We start from the raw sequence: 19,296 nt of genomic DNA, 5'->3' as shown, positions 1-19,296 counted from the left end.
TTCAAAGGCTGAATTTGATTTGCTTTGCTGGGCTGTTTACTATTGCTGTTGCTCCCTCTCTTTTTTGGAAATTTAGTATTGTTCTAGTGACCTCCATTTGGTCTCTTTTCTTGAATCATCTTTAGGTATGTAATAATAATCTAACTATGAAATAAATTTACTTGTGCAAACCTGAAGTTTCTTCATAAATATATGTGTATGGCTGAAGTCAATCTGTGTTCATTTCTGTCAAGTTTATTTGGTTTCTTTGTATGCATCTCAACAACATGAAAAATGTTCTTAAAAGTGGTATCATTATCTTTGGTTCATAATAAAAATACTCAGTTGAGATGTTGTTTCTGGTTTCATGTGAGTAATATCTTCTCTTCTTCTATCTAGCTTGAAACATTTTTCTTTTCTTCTTATTTTGGCCATAAGCTATAACCTGCTGATTTAGCCACTAGTTGGTTGAATCCGTTGGTTCAGAAGCTTTAAGGTAGGATTCACATGTTTTTTTAAACAAAGGAATATGAAGCCCCTATGGGCAAAGCCATGTTCAAAAGAGGCTAGGAATCCTCTACTAGCATACAAGATTGTAATAGTTTAGCTCGAGATTTGGTTAGTAGATTAGTTTTAGATTAGAATATTTGTTTCAAGAAAGCAGTAGCTTGAATTAGCAGCAGTACAAATCTTGTTTACTGATGTGAAGGTTGCCATTCATACTTGGATTTTTGTAATAAATGGACTGTCCAAGAGCCTGGTCAATCAAGTCCCATTTTTGTAAGTTCAAGCTTACATTTCACAGGTTGGGCTGCAATTAATGCATCTAAGTGTGTGTTCATGGTGGAATTTAAGGTTTAATCTTTGTAAGCATCACTAGTTTAAATTAGGGTGTCTCCTGTTTGACTTTTGTTTTTATTATTCTATCATAAGGAGAGAGTTGAGTGTTTGGTTTGGGCTTGGCTAAGGTCCGGTCGAGGCAGCCTGGTGAAAGTCAGTTTGTGCTGCCTTTATCTGAGTTCACTTTTTGCCTTTGGGGTTCGACTTCAGGCCCAAATGGCCTTGAGCTCCTGTTCCATTTCTTCAGCATGATGAATGTTTCTCTTGTCTGGAATTGGGATGGAATTGGCCCAACTAAAACCACGCCATTGTTTTTTGATTATGTGCTCCTATGAATAAGTAGTTGTACATTTTAAGTTTAACCATGTATAGTTTATGTTTGCAAATCGTATGTATTATGATTAGCATTCAATTTTGCGATTGTGTATCTAAATCTCTTTAATTCGAAAAGAAAGTTCATTTGTAGTTCATGATTTATGTGTATGTCATGGCTAAAAAAATGCAAAATGGGGATGGACCCAGCCGGTGCCAATACACAACTGGGCCCGCCTAAAATTTAAGCCCAACGTGGGTTGTTTGTTTCTGGATCAGCAATTGTATTTTGAGGCCTCTAATTTCTGGGCCAAGTAGTGAGCCCAAGCAAGGTTTTCAAGTTGATTTTTCAATAGGCCACAACTGGCCTTGTTCAAAAATGTTCAGAGGCCCAATGCATGCTTCTTAAAATCCGTCCATAACTATTAGCTCCCGATAAGTTTACGTTGGTTTTCAAATAAGAACATTTTTAGGTGGCCTTAAATTAAATACCTTCTTTTAAAATCATTTGAGGTGTGCCATGCTAAATAAAATCCCTAAGCTCATGGCCCTCATAAAACTAGTTAGCTTCTATATAAAATTTGAGGTGTGCCATTTTTCATTAAATAACACACGACCCTCATGAAATTAATTAAAACCTTTTAAAAATCGAGGTGTGCCATCAATTGAACTTTACATGGCCCTCATAAACGTTGTTATTAATTTGAACCCTCATAGTTTCTTTAGACGCGTTCTTTAAATTAATTTTTAATTACTAAATTCGGGTGCACATTTCATATGACCCAACTTCAACTCTCAACAATGTTAAATAGAACGTGTCGCGAACCGCGGGTGCATTTCATGTAGCATGGTTCATGGCATGTTTTAAATAACACTAAATCTTCCTAAAAGAGTTTTAAAATAATTAAAAGCGGTTATAAAAGTTAAAATGCACCGTAGGCTAAAACATGTAGTAAATCAGATAATAGGCCAATATTAATAGTTTAAGTGACCGTGCTAGAACCACGGAACCAGGAAATGCCTAACACCTTCTCCCGGGTTAACAGAATTCCTTATCTAGAATTTCTGGTTCGCAAACTTTTCAATAAAGTCGAAACTTTCCTCGATTTGGGATTTTAAATAAATCGGTGACTTGGAACACTATAAATTATTCCAAGTGGCGACTCCGAATTAAATAAAATAATCTCATTTCGAATAATGTCACTTTAATTGGGAAAATTCCCTTATATCCCCCATTGGATGGTAAAAAAGGAGGTGTGACAGCTCAGACGACTCTGCTGGGGACTAAGAAACCAGAACTTTTGGTTTAGGGTTCAAGAATTCGAGCTTAGAATAACTGTTATACTTGGCTTTATTTATTATCTGATTTTAACATGTTTGAGCCTAATGTGCTAAATGCCGCTTTTTACCGCTTTGATATTGTTTGAACTGTATATAAATTGCTACGAAACCCTTCTCTCTCTGACTCTTCTAAATCATCTGGGAAGTGTGCACTTCGTGTAACTTCTTTTCTGTTAGAGTCATATCCCAATTTTAGAACGAGGTTCGTACAAGTTGCAAAGCCGGTGAAGCTTCTGTTCCCGGTACGCTGCCCCCCTCGGCTCGAGCCGTCCGCTCGGGTAAGACAGGTCTAGAACAATACACCCAGGCTTTTTAACCTAGAATAACATAAGCTCATGACGGATCCCTAGTAGAAACGTTTGTTTGCATCACATGCATCTGACTTTGGGGACTCAACACAGGGGTGGGTCCGTCTAGGACAGGTATATCCAAATTAAAAAAAACTATCCTGATGCATCTTACATGCTACTTGCGCATCTTTTTGTTTTAGCTTGCATGTTGACCAGCTTCTAGAATAGGGAAAGAAAATAAAAAAAAGGAAAAAGAAAACTAAGAGGTAGGTATTTAGAAAATTCTGAAACTCTGCCGAAATTCTGAAAAAAAATCATTTCAAAATCAACCAAAAATTTTCAAGTGTCGTGTTTCCCGTGTTCCATCAAAAGTGACCGAACTACGCGGGTCTGATTCTCACCGAATGTGAGATACGTAGGCAAACCTCATCGGTTCTGATCCCAATTTTCAAAAATCTAAAAATATTTTCCTTTAGTTCCTTCTTTAGAAATCTTTCATTAGAGGATACAAATTTTTTTTTTCTTTAAACTCAAAAAAGTAGTTTCTTTCTTTCTGAAGTCTTTCATACGGAAAAATAAAATAAAAACAAAATCAAAATCCAAAATACGGGCTTCCTTCATTTTGAAGTATTTTTCCCAAATAATCTAAAAACAAATATTAAAAAATATTTTTTCTTCTTTAGAAGTCTTTTCTTTGTAAATGTCCATACAAAATTGAGAAATAAATGTCCAAAAATATTTTCGCTCTTCCTTAAAAGTACTTTCGTAAATTAAAAAAGAGAGGAAAAAAAAAAGAAGAAGAGAAACCTAGAAATCCAAAATGTTTTCTTAAAAATCCTTCTTTCGAAAATCCACAATTCATATCAAAATCCAAAAAAAAAAATATTTTTCTACCTTTTTAAGAAGTTTTTTCCCATAAATTCAAAAAAACAAATCAGAAAAAAAGAATAAAAAACTTCTTTTCCTTGTTTAAAAGTCTTTCTTTCGTAAATGTCAAAAAGAATTGTTGAAAAATTGAAGTCCAAAAATATTTTTTCTTTTCTTTAGAAGTACTTTTGTCACTAAATAAAAACTCAGAAATCCAAAACATTTTCTTAAAAGTTCCTCTTTCAAAATTAATAGGCAACTTCCAAAATCCAAAAATATTTTCTTTCTTCTTTAAAAAAGAGAAAACAATTGAAAATTCAAAAAAAGATATTTTCTTTTTACTTTTAAAATTCCCAAATTTCAAATCAAAAGCAAATGAATTTTTAGAAGTCGTTCTTTCAAAAAAAAAAAAAAAAAAATCAAAAAAAATCCCTTTCTTCTTTTAAAGCATTTTTTAAAGAAAATTCCAAAAGAAAAAAAAATCAATAATCAAATATGTTTTTCTTTTGCTTAAAGCTTTCATGGTCTGAGTTATATAAAAGTAAAAAAAAAGAGTTAGCTTGTTTACTCCATTATCAATCTTTCCGAACTACGCAAGATCTGATTCATGCGGCGTCATGATACGTAGGCAATCCCCATCGAATTCGATCATAGCTATAAAATAAAACTGAGTGAAAAATAATTTGAAAAAAAGGGAATAAATATTTGATTGAGTGAAAAAGAAAGAAAAAAACGAAAAAAAGAGAGTGACAAAAAATAAAAGAGTAAAAAAAGTAAAGAAAAAACGAAAGAAAGAAAAGAGAGTGCCAAAAAATAAAAGAGCGACAGAAATAAAATAAAAAATAAAAAATAAAAAATCAAGAGTGATTAAATATAGGCTGAAATAAAAGAAAAGAGGTACATACTGAGAGACTAGTTAAGGCCAGGATGAAACATGCAACCGTTCAAATATATGGTAGAAGCATTTAACTGTTACGTACATTGCATCCCAACGTGCAATTTCCTATATGTTAAATGTCTCAAAACTAACAAGGTTGTGTGAGCAAATTAGCTAGGTTCTGTTCAGGTGGTTGGTTTTGTTGGTATGCGGTGATGAACATGCAACCTTGCACGCGGCCATAACATTGTACACAAAACTGAGCTCCACCTCCCAGAAATGCTCATTCTTACCAAGCTCCATATAATCCCCGATCAAATGTTCCCCAGTACAATCCTCGCCCAAGAGAGCCTTTTAAAAAGAATCAATTCACCCCTATTGGTGAATCATACTCGGGCTTGTTCCAAAAGTTAGTCAGGCGAGGTCTGCTGCAGCCATTGGCCCCTAATCGGCCAAACCCCGAGTCCCCCTCGCACCGAGCTGACTCTAGATGTGAATACCACTTTGGAGCAGTGGGACACAGTACATAAGATTGTTGAACCCTCAAGAGGGTAGTTGAAGACTTGATTGAAGCTGAAAGAATCATCCTTCGGGACGAAAAAGCTCCTGATGTGATGAACAATCTGTTGCATGTTCACAACACTAGGCCAATGGTCGGAATGATTTGTGAAGATGAGGAATTTGATCCTGCACTGAAGGCCATTGCAGCCATTGCCGAGACAGAAGAAAAGTCAAAAAATAGTCGCCAAGCTTGAAAGTTCCCCAATAGATGGGAGTCTCGGTAGCCAGTCTTGCTATCCTTTCTGCGTCCGGATTATCTTAGGGTGTGATCCGGATGTTTTACTTTATTGTCTTACTTTCCGATGCAAACCCTTCTATCTTCAAAAAATTGGAAAAAAAATCAAATGAAATTAATATTTCATTATCCAGGAATATCGCTTTTCTTAATATTGTCACCTTTCTTATTCTCTTTTTAGTTCTGTTAAAATGCAGATTTCAATAACATGATATGCTTGCGGACTTCATGCCCAGATCCTGAAAAGCTGTTAGACCTCGAAATAATGAATCAAGAATTAGATCTTAATGAAGAGAAGTTGAAGGAAATAAAATAAAGAGTTGGAATAGCTGAAGAAAAATTGGTTCTAGATTAAAAAGGTCTATACATTGCAACAAGAGTACTTCCAAAAGAGTGCGTTGTACTTGGGATACATCGAAGAAAATATCCCTCAAACAATTGTCAATGCAAATGCATCCTAAAGGGTACTATGTTGGATCCTTTATATAACATAAATGTTCTCCGGTTGGGATGAAGAGGGCTTTCTTTCTCACTGTCCAAATACTCCCATTCTTTGATTACCCTCTTTGGAACCTGGAAGTTAATATTGAAAATATGATGAATGAAAATGAAAAATGAAAAGAGAAGAAAAAGAAGAATACAAAAAAGGAAGAAAGGGTAAAAACAAAAAGAAATGAAAAAAGAGAAGAAAAGAAAGATACAAAAAAATAAAAAGAAAATGAAAAAAAAAACGAAAAAAGAGAAAAAAGGAAAGGAAAAAGAAAGAGAAAATAAAACAAAACAGAAAAACAAAAGAAAATCAAAAACAAAGTTCCCTGAACTACGTTCGACTTGATTCCGAAAGGATACGTAGGCAGCCTCTCTCTAGGGTTCAGTCACACTAAAACAAAAATCCCCATTCCCCCAAAAGTAAAACTGGGGCAGATGTTATAATGGTTCGGCGACGGTTCGCCAGAAAGGTTCCAAAGTTGTAATTCGATCCGAACTCTTTTTACCATAAATCCTGTTCAAGTCCTTCTGATCAAGCGATGAGATGTTCAAGAATTGGAGAATGCGGCTGCTCGAATCCGATGCAATCAAAATGAGAGAGTCTTATTGGTGAAAACCCACACGGACACCATAAGGTGATGGTAAGTAGAGAAATTGAAAATGAGAGAGTCTTGTTAGTGAAAACTCGTAAAGAGCACTATCAGGCGACGGTGAGAAGAGAAATGAGAGAGGTCAATTGGCAAAAATCCGCTAAGGGCGCCGTTGATCGAGAAGAAGGAATCCCTTACCATTGGCACTGAAAGAGCCCTCGCAAGGTTTCTCGGTTTTAAAACATGGGTCATAATGGGTTTATGAGAAGTCAGATAGTTGCGCAGATCGGGTATCCAGTCCAAGAAGCATGTCATGTCTATTGAAGTCTGCATGAACTCCAGATAAGTCATTCTTCCCTCCCCCGAAAGGGACACTTCTCTTTTAATTCATTATCATGTATTTTCTTTACTTTTCTTTGAATCCCTTTCGGTTTTAATCCTCTTCCGAAACTAATCGAAAGAAAAGATGGCAAGATTGCTTTACAGGGTTCTGCTTAACAAAGTACGAGTTCAAAGAAAAAAGCACCCAGCCTCAGCAGGTGCATCAAGTCGATCTTGACTGGCCATGATGGCCGATGCTCCAGGGTCAAATTTATTAAAAAGGAAAGAAATCCAAAGTCAAATGCCCATAAAGGCAAAATAAGATGAAAAGTCCAAAGCCCCGCACGGTTGAACTATCATGTGAAATTATGGAAAGTCAAGATCCCTAGTTTTAGAAGAGAAATCGGTCTCTAGAAACAACCAGTTGCAGATGAAATAATCAAATGGTTGAAATAATCAAGGTCACAAAGCCAACCACCGTTTCAAACTGACAAATTGTTCTTTGATTTGAAAACAGGAAAATAGGTGCAGTCCAAAACAACTTTGCAAGAAGCAGGTGCAACAAAAGCAAGACACGCAAAAACCAAAACGGTCTTATAGCAAAAGTTCACCCAAAAAGGGAAGTCATTTTAAAACATTCATTCATTAACCTAAAGAAAATGAAGAAAAAAAGAAAGAAAAAAAGAAGAAAAATTAAAAATCATGGTAGACAAGGGTCCCCAATCTCTACCTGCATTTTTCCAACATAGGGTCCCATTCCCTAGTCACTCCCAGTATAATCTCGTAGTCTTTTCCAGTATAGGGTTCCACTCTATAGTTGATCCCCGGCATAACCCGTGGACCTTCCTGGCATAACACAAAGACCTTTTTCTTTCCCGGCATAACCTGATGACTTTCCCGACATAACCCGTGGACCTCCCCGGCATAACCCGCTGACCTTTTTCTTTTCCAGCATAACCCGATGACCTTTTTCTTTTCCAGCATAACCCGATGACCTTTTCCGGCATAATTCGAGGACCTTTATCTCTTCCGGCATAACCCGTGGACCTCCCCGACATAACCCGAGAACCTTTTTCGTTTCCAACATAACCCGATGACCTTTTCTGGTATAACCCATGGACCTCCCCAGCATAACCCGAGGACCTTTTTCTTTTTCAGCATAACCTGATGACCTTTACCGGCAAAACCCATGGACCTCCCCGGCATAACCCGAGGACCTTTTTCTTTTCCGGTATAACCCGATGACTTTCCTAGCATAACCCGAGGACCTCCCGGCATAACTCGAGGACCTTTTTCTTTTTCGGCATAACCCGATGACCTTTTCCGGCATAACCTGTGGACCTCCCCGACATAACCCGAGGACCTTTTTCTTTTCCGGCATAACCCGATAACCTTTTCCGACATAACCCGTGGACCTCCCCAGCATAACCCGATGACCTTTTCCGGCATAACCCGTGGACCTCCCCGCCATAACCCGAGGACCTTTTTCTTTCTGGCATAACCGGATGACCTTTCCCGGCATAACCCGTGGACCTCCCCGGCATAACCCGAGGACCTTTTTATTTTTCGGCATAACCCGATGACCTTTCCCGACATAACCTGTGGACCTCCCCGGCATAACTCGAGGACCTTTTTCTTTTTGGCATAACCGGATGACCTTTCCCGGCATAACCCGTGGACCTCTCCGGCATAACCCGAAGAACTTTTTCTTTTCTGCCATAACCCGATGACCTTTCCCAGCATAACCCATGGACCTCCCCGTATAGCCTGAGGACCTTATTTTCTCGGCATAACCCATGGACCTCGCCGGCAAACCCGAGGACCTTTTCTTTTCCGGCATAACCCGGTAACATTCTCGGCATAGCCCATGGACTTCCCCGGCATAACCCGAGGACCGTTTCTTTCCCGGCATAACCTATGGACCTCCCCGGCATAACCCGATGACCTTTTCTTTTCTGGCATAACCCGATGACCTTTTTCGGCATAACCCATGGACCTCCCCAGCATAACCCGTGGACCTCCCCGGCATAACCCGAGGACCTTTTTCTTTTTTGGCATAAGTCGATGACCTTTAGTGGCATAACCCGTGGACCTCCCCAGCATAACTTGAGGACCTTTTTATTTTCCAGCATAACCTGATGACCTTTCTCGGCAAAATCCGTGGACCTTTTTCTTTTCCGGCAAAACCCGATGACCTTTTCCGGCATAACTCGTGGACCGCCCCGGCATAACCCGAGGACTATTTCTTTTCCGGCATAACCTGATGACCTTTCCCGGCATAATCCGTGGACCTCCCTGGCAAAACTCGGGGACCTTTTTCTTTTACGGCATAACACGATGACCTTTCAGGGCATAACCCATGGACCTCCCCGGCATAACCCGAGGACCTTTTTTCTTTTCCAGCATAACCCGATAACCTTTCTCGGCATAACCCATGGACCTCCCCGGCATAACCCGAAGACCTTTCCCGGCATAACCCGTGGACCTCCACGGCATAACCCGAAGACCTTTTTCTTTTCCAACATAACCTGATGACCTTTCCCGGCATAACCCGTGGACATCCCGGCATAACCCGAAGACCTTTTTTCTTTCCGGCATAACCCGTTGACCATTCTCAACATAACACGTGGACCTCCCTGGCATAACATAAGGACCTTTTCTTTTTCGGCATAACCCGATGACTTTCCCGGCATAACTCGTGGACCTCCCCGGCATAACCCAAGGACCTTTTTATTTTCTGGCATAACCCGATGACCTTTCCCGGCATAACCCGTGGACCTCCCTGGCATAACCCGAGGACCTTTTTCTTTTCCGGCATAACTCAATGACCTTTCCTGGCATAACCCGTGGACCTCCCCAGCATAACCCGAGGACCTTTTTCTTTTCTGGCATAACCCGATGACCTCCCCGGCATAACCCGTGGACCTCCCCGGCATAACCCAAGGACCTTCTTCTTTTCCGGCATAATGCGATGACTTTCCCGGTATAACGTGGACCTCCCCGGCCTAACCCGAGGACCTTTTTCTTTTTCGGCATAACCGGATGACCTTTCCTGGTATAACTTGTGGACCTCCCCGACATAACCTGAGGACTTTTTTTTCCAACATAACCCGATGACCTTTACAGAATAACCCGTGGACATCCCCGACATAACCCGATGACCTTTTTTCTTTCCGGCATAACCCGCTGACCTTTCTCAGCATAACCCGTGGACCTCCCCGGCATAACACAAGGACCTTTTCTTTTTCGGCATAACCCGATGACTTTTCTGGCATAACCCGTGGACCTCCCCAGCATAATGTGGACCTTCTCGACATAACCCGAGGACCATTTCTTTCCCGTCATAACCCGTGGACCTCTCCGGCATAACCGAAGACCATTTTCTTTCCTGGTATAACCCGATGACCTTTTCCGGCATAACCGGTGGACCTCCCCGGCATAACCCGAGGACCTTTTTCTTTTTTGGCATAACCTGATGACCTTTCCCAGCATAACCCGAGGCCGTTTTTCTTTTCTGGCATAACCCGATGACTTTTCCGACATAACCAATGGACCTCCCCGGCATAACCCAAGGACCTTTTTCTTTTCCGGCATAACCTGATGACCTTTCCCGGCATAACCCGTGGACCTCCCCGACATAACCCAAGGATCTTTTTCTTTTCCGGCATAACCCGTGGACCTCCCTGATATAACCCGAGGACCTTTTTATTTTCCGGCATAACCCGATGACCTTTTCCGGCATAACCCGTGGACCTCGTCGGCATAACCCGAGGACCTTTTTATTTTCCGGCATAACCCAATGACTTTTCCGGCATAACCCGTGGACCTCCTCAGTATAATCTGAGGACCTCTTTCTTTTCCGGCATAACCCGATGACCCTTTCCGGCATAACCCGTGGACCTCCGCATAATCCGAGGATTTTTTTCTTTTCCAGCATAACCCGTGGACCTCTCTAGCAAAATTTGAGGACCTTTTTTTTTCCGGCATAACCCGATGACCTTTCTCGGCATAATTCGTGGACCTCCCCGGCATAACCCGAGGACCTTTTTTTTTGGCATAACCCGTTGACTTTCCCGGCATAACCCGTGGACCTCCCCAGCATAACCCGAGGACCTTTTCTTTTCCAGCATAGCCCGATGACCTTTCCCGGCATAACTCGTGGACCTCCCCGACATAACCCGAGGACCTTTTTATCTTCCAGCATAACCCGATGACTTTCCTGGTATAACCCGTGCACCTCCCCGGCATAACCCGAGGACCTTTTCGTTTCCGGCATAACCCGGTCATCTTTACAGCATAACCTGGCAATCTTTCCAATTTAGGGCCCCAATCCCTAGTTGAGGTCGTTATCGATATAGGGCTCCACTCCCTAATCTCTTTTCCCAAGGATATACAATCCTGATTTAACTGCTTTCAATAAAGAAATAGTTTAGATTTTGTTACAATAACTCATGAAATTTTCCTAGTGAAAACTGGTGCAGAAAAATTTCGTTCGTTTGTTTGTTTTGGTGCATGAGCAGGTTTTACGTTGAGGCACAAGTTTCGAGGCGACCAAAAGAAGAAATCACGATTCAAATAAAAGGAAAGAAAAAACGAGAAAAAAGTGAGCTCTGAAGTGTAGAAGCGGAGAAAAGATGCGGATTGCTCAAGATATGATTGAAGTCACAAGCTTTGCATGTCCCGCCTTGATCCAAAGAGCTGAAGGAAAGTGAACCAGCGTTCGCAACTAACAAATATCAAGATTCAGATCAGAGTCTGCAGGAAGAACCAGTCAAGACTCAAGATCAAGCTTCAATAGATTTATAGATAGGAATCTTTTAACTTTTAGTTGATATTCTTAGCTAGTTTAGGTTTTGATCTTTTATTTCGATGTAATAAGGAGCTCAGCAAGCAGAAACAACAGCAACGGCAGTGAAATCACAGTTTTTCGATAGTCCCAGCTACCAAAACGTCCAGAACTACGCTGACCTGATTCCTTTATAGCCAAGGATATGTAGGCAACCTCCGAAGTAAGGTTCGGTCAGACTTTTTCAAAAGATGCTTCTCATGGAGTTTCAAATAGGCAAAAATTCATCGTAATTGCTCATTTTGTCTTAGCCCGAAAACCCTTCGTGTTTCCGAGCAAAGAGGAGCAGCTGTGAGCATGTGATATTTGCCCTATATGAAATACTCCTACAAAATTTCAAAAAATAGGGTTTCTGTTAATTATTTGCCATTTTTAGGAATTTTTCTTAATTATTTGCATATCTTTGCATGTTTAATTTTTATTTAAATCATGAAAAATATCAAAAAATATCATGCATTGCATTTAGGATTTGTTTTTACATTTTTGGAATTAACTAGGAATTATTTATTTTATAGAAATTTGAAAATCACAAAAATAGCTCATTTTTATATTTTTGTCTTTTAATTTTTTTTTACTTTATTGATTTTTCTATTTTAATTTAGAATTAAGTGGTTTTTGTAATTTTATAATTAGTTAAATAGTTTAATTTCACATTTTAGATAATTTAGGATTTTTAATTAAAAAAAAGAAAGAAAAAGAGAAAAGAAAAGGAATAAAAAAGGTTCTCCAAAAGAATGGATTTTCGGAATTTGGTTTAAATAACCAAAGAGCCCAAAAATTCGACCCAAACCAGTCCAAATCCTACCCAAACGCAAGCCCAAAAAACCAATTATACCCGGTTCAACCCCGTCTAACCCCTAAACGACCCTGTTTATCACACTTTAATCTATCTGTTGGATTTCCTTGATCCAACGGCTCGCAACTCCCTACCCAAAATCAATATAATTGTCCTAACCCGGCCTACCCCCCAAACCAAACCCCGGTCATTCTTCATCTCCCTTCTCTCAAACAACAAACCCTAGCCGCCCTTTAATCCCACACCGCCTCCACCGCAAACCACCACCGAAAATCGCCTTACGGCGGTTTTGGCAGTCCAATCATCCCCAAAATAACACCACAAACTCTCCTTCACCTCCCCATTCCAAATCTCCACTCCCTTTCCTTCGAATCATACCCAAACTTTTCGAATTTTGAATCGAAAATCCGGGCAAAAACCTAACACGGTCCAAAGCCTCCAAAAGTTACACCTTACGATGCTTACCCCCATCTGAACCCCAAACCGCCATTAGCCCCTTTCGAATCAGCCTTGAGTGCTTTGAATTTTAGATCTCGTAATTCTAAAGAACCCTAATTTTCCTTTTTCTTCTTTTCTTGATCTGTGTTTGGTCGAATGGACTTGAAACCTCCATTAGTCGACTGTTCTTGTTAAGAACAGTCGATTAATGGTAGTCAAAGTCCATTTCGGAGGGTTTTGGACGAGTTCCCTATTTGACCTAATTCTGGAACAATTTTAGGTAAATCTTCTTTTCTTCTGTTCATTTAAATATTATCCTTATTTGTCTTTTGCATGTTTAGTGATTTTATTAGATGCATGTCTAGGTTTCTTGTTATGCATTTTTATCATTTAGGAACTAATCATATTAGTTTAAATTTTATTTTTAGTTCTAGTTTGTTTGTTACTCAGTTTCCTCTGTAATTTCATTTTTTCCTCTTCTAATTTCTTTTTCTCTATTCTAATTACTTCTCTGACTAGTTGCATGTTTAGGCTAATTTCAGATTTTTGTTCACATGTTTAGTTTAAGTTAAAATTTATTTTCAATTAATTCTACTGTTAATTTGCTTGTGCATAGGTTTAATAATTTGCATTTGAATTTCATGCTAATATTAGGTTTAAGGCTTTCATCCGTGTTTGTGTCATTTCTATTAAAATTAGGGTTAAATTATTTCTCTTATATTTTATTTCATGTTTCAGATTCTGTCCATGCAAATTGAATTTGTTTTTAGTTTAAAGTTTATTTGCTTAATAGTCTTTTCTTTTATCCTTTTGTGTGTACTAATTTTGGCCCTAGGATGTTAGTCTTGATTTGTCCACAATTAGGAACCCTAGGGACCTAAGTGAACAAAGGAATTTTAGATAAAAGCTGAAATAAGCAGTAATTTGAAGGTTAAAAATGGGTTTCCACATAAACTAAAAATCAAAAATTTCCTAAGAAAGGTACAGATGTCCTAGCTGTTATAAAAGATGCAGAAATATAGGACAGTTGTACCAAGGGCTATTAAAAAGACTTTACTATTATTCCCTAGGATAAGGAATATGTTTAAAAGATACCTTCCCCATGGGCAACCTATATATAGGCTCACTCATTCTGAAAAATACAGATTTGGATATATATTTTTAGCAACAATTTACTGCACAAAAATCACTCCCTCCTCTTCTGAAAAGTTTAAGTTTCAGAAATTTTAGGAAAATTTTCTTCTTTGGTTTTCTTAAAAGCTAAAAAATGACTTGAAGTAGGGCATTCTCTCTCCTGGTTCCTCTGGCTGAAATCTTTGAGTTTTCAAAGGCTGAATTTGGTTTTGCGTTGCTGGGCTGTTTACTGTTGCTGTTGCTCCCCCTTTTTTTTTGGAAATTCAGTAGTGTTCTAGTGACCTCCATTTGGTCTCTTTTCTTGAATCATCTTTAGGTATGTAATCATACTCTAACTATGAAATGAATTTACTTGTGCAAACCTGAAGTTTCTTCATGAATATATGTGTGTGGCTGAAGTCAATGTGTGTTCATTTTTGTCAAGTTTGTTTGGTATCTTTGTATGCATCTCAACATCATGAAAAATGTTCTTAAAAGTGGTATCATTATCTTTGGTTCATAATAAAAGCACCCAGTTGAGATGTTGTTTCTGGTTTCATGTGAGTAATATCTTCTCTTCTTCCATCTGACTTTAAACATTTTTCTTTTCTTTTCTTCTTATTTTGGCCATGAGCTATAACCTGCTGTTTTAGCCACTAGTTGGTTGAATCCGTTGGTTCAGAAGCTTTAAGGTAGGATTCACATGTTCTTTTTAACAAAGGAAGATGAAGCCCCTATGGACAAAGCCATGTTCAAAAGAGGCTAGGAATCCTCTACTAACATACAAGATTGTAATAGTTTAGCTCGAGATTTAGTTAGTAAATTAGTTTTAGATTAGAATATTTGTTTCAAGAAAGCAGTAGCTTGAATTAACAGCAGTACAAATCTTGTTTACTAATGTGAAGATTTATGTAATAAATAGATTGTCCAAGATCTTGGTCAATCAAGTCCCATTTTTGTAAGTTCAAGCTTACATTTCACAGGCTGGGCTATAATTAATGCATCTAAGTGTGTGTTTATGGTGGAATTTAAGGTTTAATCTTTGTAAACAGCATTTGTTTAAATTAGGATGTCTCCTGTTTGACTTTTTTTTTTATTCTATCATAAGGAGAGAGTTGAGTGTTTGGTTTGGGCTTGGCTATGGTCCGGTCGAGGCAGCCTGGTGAAAGTCAGTTTGGGCTGCCTTTATCCGAGTTCAGTCTTTGCCTTTGGGGTTCGACTTCAGGCCCAAATGGCCTTGAGCTCATGTTCCATTTCTTCAGCATGATGAATGTTTCTCTTGTCTGGAATTGGGCTGGAATTGGCCCAACTAAAACCACGCCATTGTTTTCTGATTATGTGCTCCTATGAATAAGTAGTTGTACATTTTAATTTTAACCATGTATAGTTTATGTTTGTAAATCGTATGTATTATGATTAGTATTCAATTTTGCGATTGTGAATTTGAATATCTTTAATTCGAAAAGATAGTTCATTTGTAGTTCATGATTTATGTGTATACCATGGCTAAAAAAAATGCAAAAGGTGGATAGGCCCAGCCGATGCCAATATACAACTGGGCCCGCCTAAAATTTAAGCCCAACGTGGGCTGTTTGTTTCCGAATCAGCAATTGTATTTTGAGGCCTCTAATTTCTGGGCCAAGTAGTGAGCCCAAGCAAGGTTTTCAAGCTGATTTTTCAATGGGCCACAGCTGGCCTTGTTCAAAAATGATCAGAGGCCCAATGCATGTTTCTTAAAATCCGTCCATAACTATTAGCTTCCGATAAGTTTAAGTTGGTTTTCAAATAAGAACATCTTTAGGTGGCCTTAAATTAAATACCTTCTTTTAAAATTATTTGAGGTGTGCCATGCTAAATAAAACCCCTAAGCCCATGGCCCTCAAAAAACTAGTTAGCTTATATAGAAAATTTGAGGTGTGCCATTTTTCATTAAATAACCCATGGCCCTCATGTAATTAATTCAAACCTTTTAAAAATCGAGGTGTGCCATCAATTGAACTTTCCATGGCCCTCATAAACGTTGTTATTAATTTGAACCCTCGTAGTTGCTTTAGGTGCGTTCTTTAAATTGATTTTTAATTACTAATTTCGGGTGCACATTTCACGTGACCCAACTTCAACTCTCAGCAATGTTAAATAGAACGTGTCGCGAATTGCGGGTGCATTTCATGTAGCGTGGTTCAAGGCATGTTTTAAATAACGTTGAATCTTCCTAAAAGCATTTTAAAATAAATAAAAGCGGCTATAAAAGCTAAAAATGCACCGTAGGCTAAAACATGTAGTAAATCAGATAATAGGTCAATATTAATAGTTTAAGCGACCGTTCTAGAACTACGGAACCCGGAAATGCCTAACACCTTCTCCCGGGTTAACAGAATTCCTTATCTAGAATTTCTCTTTGAAATGCAAACAAATAAAGGCATCCACAATGGCAATATTGTCACTACCCTATCAAGACACTTGGATTGAATCAAATCACTCAATTACTCCATTATTCTCAAAAGAGGCTAGAGAACCATAACCAAAATATCTAGAGTTGTATCTATACCTAGTAAAATGTCCAAAACAAAATTGGAAATAGCTAATGTAAGCGTTCAGCATATTGCCAAATATCATCAGCAATCATGTCATGAGTAGCCATCCAAATGTTGTCACTTTGATTTTTCACATTTTCTATGTTTACGTTATTCCCTTGTAAAGAATGATCGATCAACTATACTTTTCCTTCATTTGTAACCAAACAATGCATTATCTTCCTGGTGAATACAAAAACTCATAAAGTGTTCATAATATTAAATTATTTATTGTTAGAGCAATTACTACTTATGAACTATACGATGCTATCAAGTGGACTGTTTTCTCCAATATGTTTAATTTTATCATAATGAATTCTCTACTATGCAACAGAAAAACAAAATTGCATCAAATAATGACAACAATATACTCAAAACTATAGTGATTTTATGGCTGATATATAATAGAAATAAAAATATACCATAAACATTGCAATTATTCATCGATGCAACGTTAAATTGCTTCAACCATTTATATTGAACTTTCTTCAAATAACAAAAGAAAAAAGAACAAATATAATTTTTTTGTTAGTGAATCACTAATATCTCATCATGATCTTAAAACAAAATAAAACCAAATTAAAAGAGAGGAACTTATCTTAAACTGATCAACAATGTTGTCTACCAAGCAACTCAACCTCCAAGTTTCTTTACTGCACAAAGACTTTTATCTCCAAACGAGGAAGAGATTGTGAGCTCTAGTGAGAGATGAGGGATGGAGAGATTGCAGCGTAGGAAGGAACGTTACGTGTTCTCTGTAGAAAGACTGCAGAAAGAAAACATTAAGACTGACTGGGAAAAGAAAAGAGTCGTAGTTAGGGTTTTACCGAGAGAAGGGTATTTTGGGGTTTATAAAATAATTTAAGGGATAGTAAAGTAATTTTCTTGGTCAAACGAAAAAAGCTGTTGAGCTAAAAAGCAATAAGTTGGGGGTGGCCAACTTATGGCTTTTAACTTGTTTTGGCTTAAAAGCACCCTAACTTAAAAGCACTTAGATGTCAAGCAAACACCAAATTAAGCCAAAAAATGCTTAAAAGCTAGTTTGACCAGCTTTTAAGCCCACCCAAACACCCTCTATATTGAGTTTTAATAAGTAGGGTACGAAATTGGTACAACTCTAATAAAATATTTGGTCAAACTTCTAAAACCAGCTTATTTTGAAAAATACTTTTCGAAAAATCTTTTTGGTGAGAAGCAATTTGTATTTGACTAATTAATTTAAAAAATACTTTTGAACATCAATTAATATTTGACTAATGTCACGACCTAAAATTCTACCATAAGTCGTGATGACGCCTAACGTAGCTGCTAGGCAAGCCAACAACTAATCACCGCAATGAATAGTCCAAAACACATCTTAAACAGTTTGAGAATCAAAATAATAGAAAATTATTCTCAACCATGCGTGAGATATTAAGTATTATTAAAAGAAGTTCGTACAATGATTCAAATACAAGTCAAATGCTAAATCAAATAATACAAAATACGACCAATCGGTCCTCAATCCCAAAATCCAGTGCCATAAGTGCATGGCATCTACTTGAATATACAACATATTACAATAACTGTCTGGAATAGAACATAGACATAATACAGTAAATAAGTAGGAAGTGGAGTCTGTGTACCACGGATCATAGCATGAAAAGCAGCTCACCACAAATTCTCCTGGGTAAGTGCGCCTATGTGCCTGTATGACCACCAGATGGACCTATCTCATCACCTACACCATTAAGGCAGAAGTATAGTATGAGTACGTAATCAACGCGTACTCAGTAAGTATCTAGTCTAACCTCGTAAAAGTAGTAGCGAGGGGTCGACATTAACACTTACTAGTGATCCAATAATTAGATGTACATGAGAAATAGATAGGTATGAGGCATGGCAAGTAGCAACGAAGCGTATGAATATGTACAACATGCTTTCCAACAAAAAAAAAACAAATATGACACCATCAAGTACTAATTATTATCTCAAATGGAGTATATGTGATAATATCGGATGCAAATGCCAAATCTGTGTCAAGATGCTCAAGTACGCACTGACTCCCTATTGAAATATTCAACACAATCCTGCCAAGGCGAACGACCTCCCATAAGAGCGGTGCAGAAGTGATCAGATATTTCACATAATCCTGTCGAGTTCGAACGATCTGATCCCATGGTGCTGAGGCAATCAGCCCGATCCTATAAGAATATTATAGAGTTGTTCTCATAAAAGTACTCGTAGGCTAATAGCCCGATCCCATACAAATATTGAAACTTCCAAACAAGTAAGTACATCACGGGAGTAATTTCGTAAGAGAAGATATAATTCTACAACTAATCGGGTAGCACACCAGATCTTTAGAATAGCAAAGCTCGGTAAAATTACGCAGGTCTAATCTCAGACTAAATCGTGAGTTAATGCAATTAAAAGGGAAAGATTAACTTAAGTAGTACAACTAAAGCGTGTAAAAAGTCTAGCATACGCATGTACGCTTGTCACCTCTTAAGTACGTAGCTTCCATACCATATAGCGCATAGCAGATAGAACGCCTACGGGGATAAGTTCCCTCTTACAAGGTTAGGCAAGAGAGTTACCTTACTCTGAATCCGATGCCGGTTCTTGTGCCGCTCTAACACCTTAAACCAATACCGTCCTAAACTAGCAAAGTACATGCAAACCAATTAAAAGATACTCAAGAACCCGTAATTTATCAATTAGAAACAATTCTCAACCCTACACAAAAGTCAACCCCGAGCCTGCATACCCATATTCTAAAAAATCTCGAAAACAAAAGTTACTCATATTACCACGAACTCAAACATATAATTTGTTCTCTAACCCAT

This window comes from Nicotiana sylvestris, chromosome 4 (assembly GCF_000393655.2).
Source record: "Nicotiana sylvestris chromosome 4, ASM39365v2, whole genome shotgun sequence".
Taxonomy (NCBI): Eukaryota; Viridiplantae; Streptophyta; class Magnoliopsida; order Solanales; family Solanaceae; genus Nicotiana; species Nicotiana sylvestris.
Note: the sequence above shows the minus strand (reverse complement) of the source record.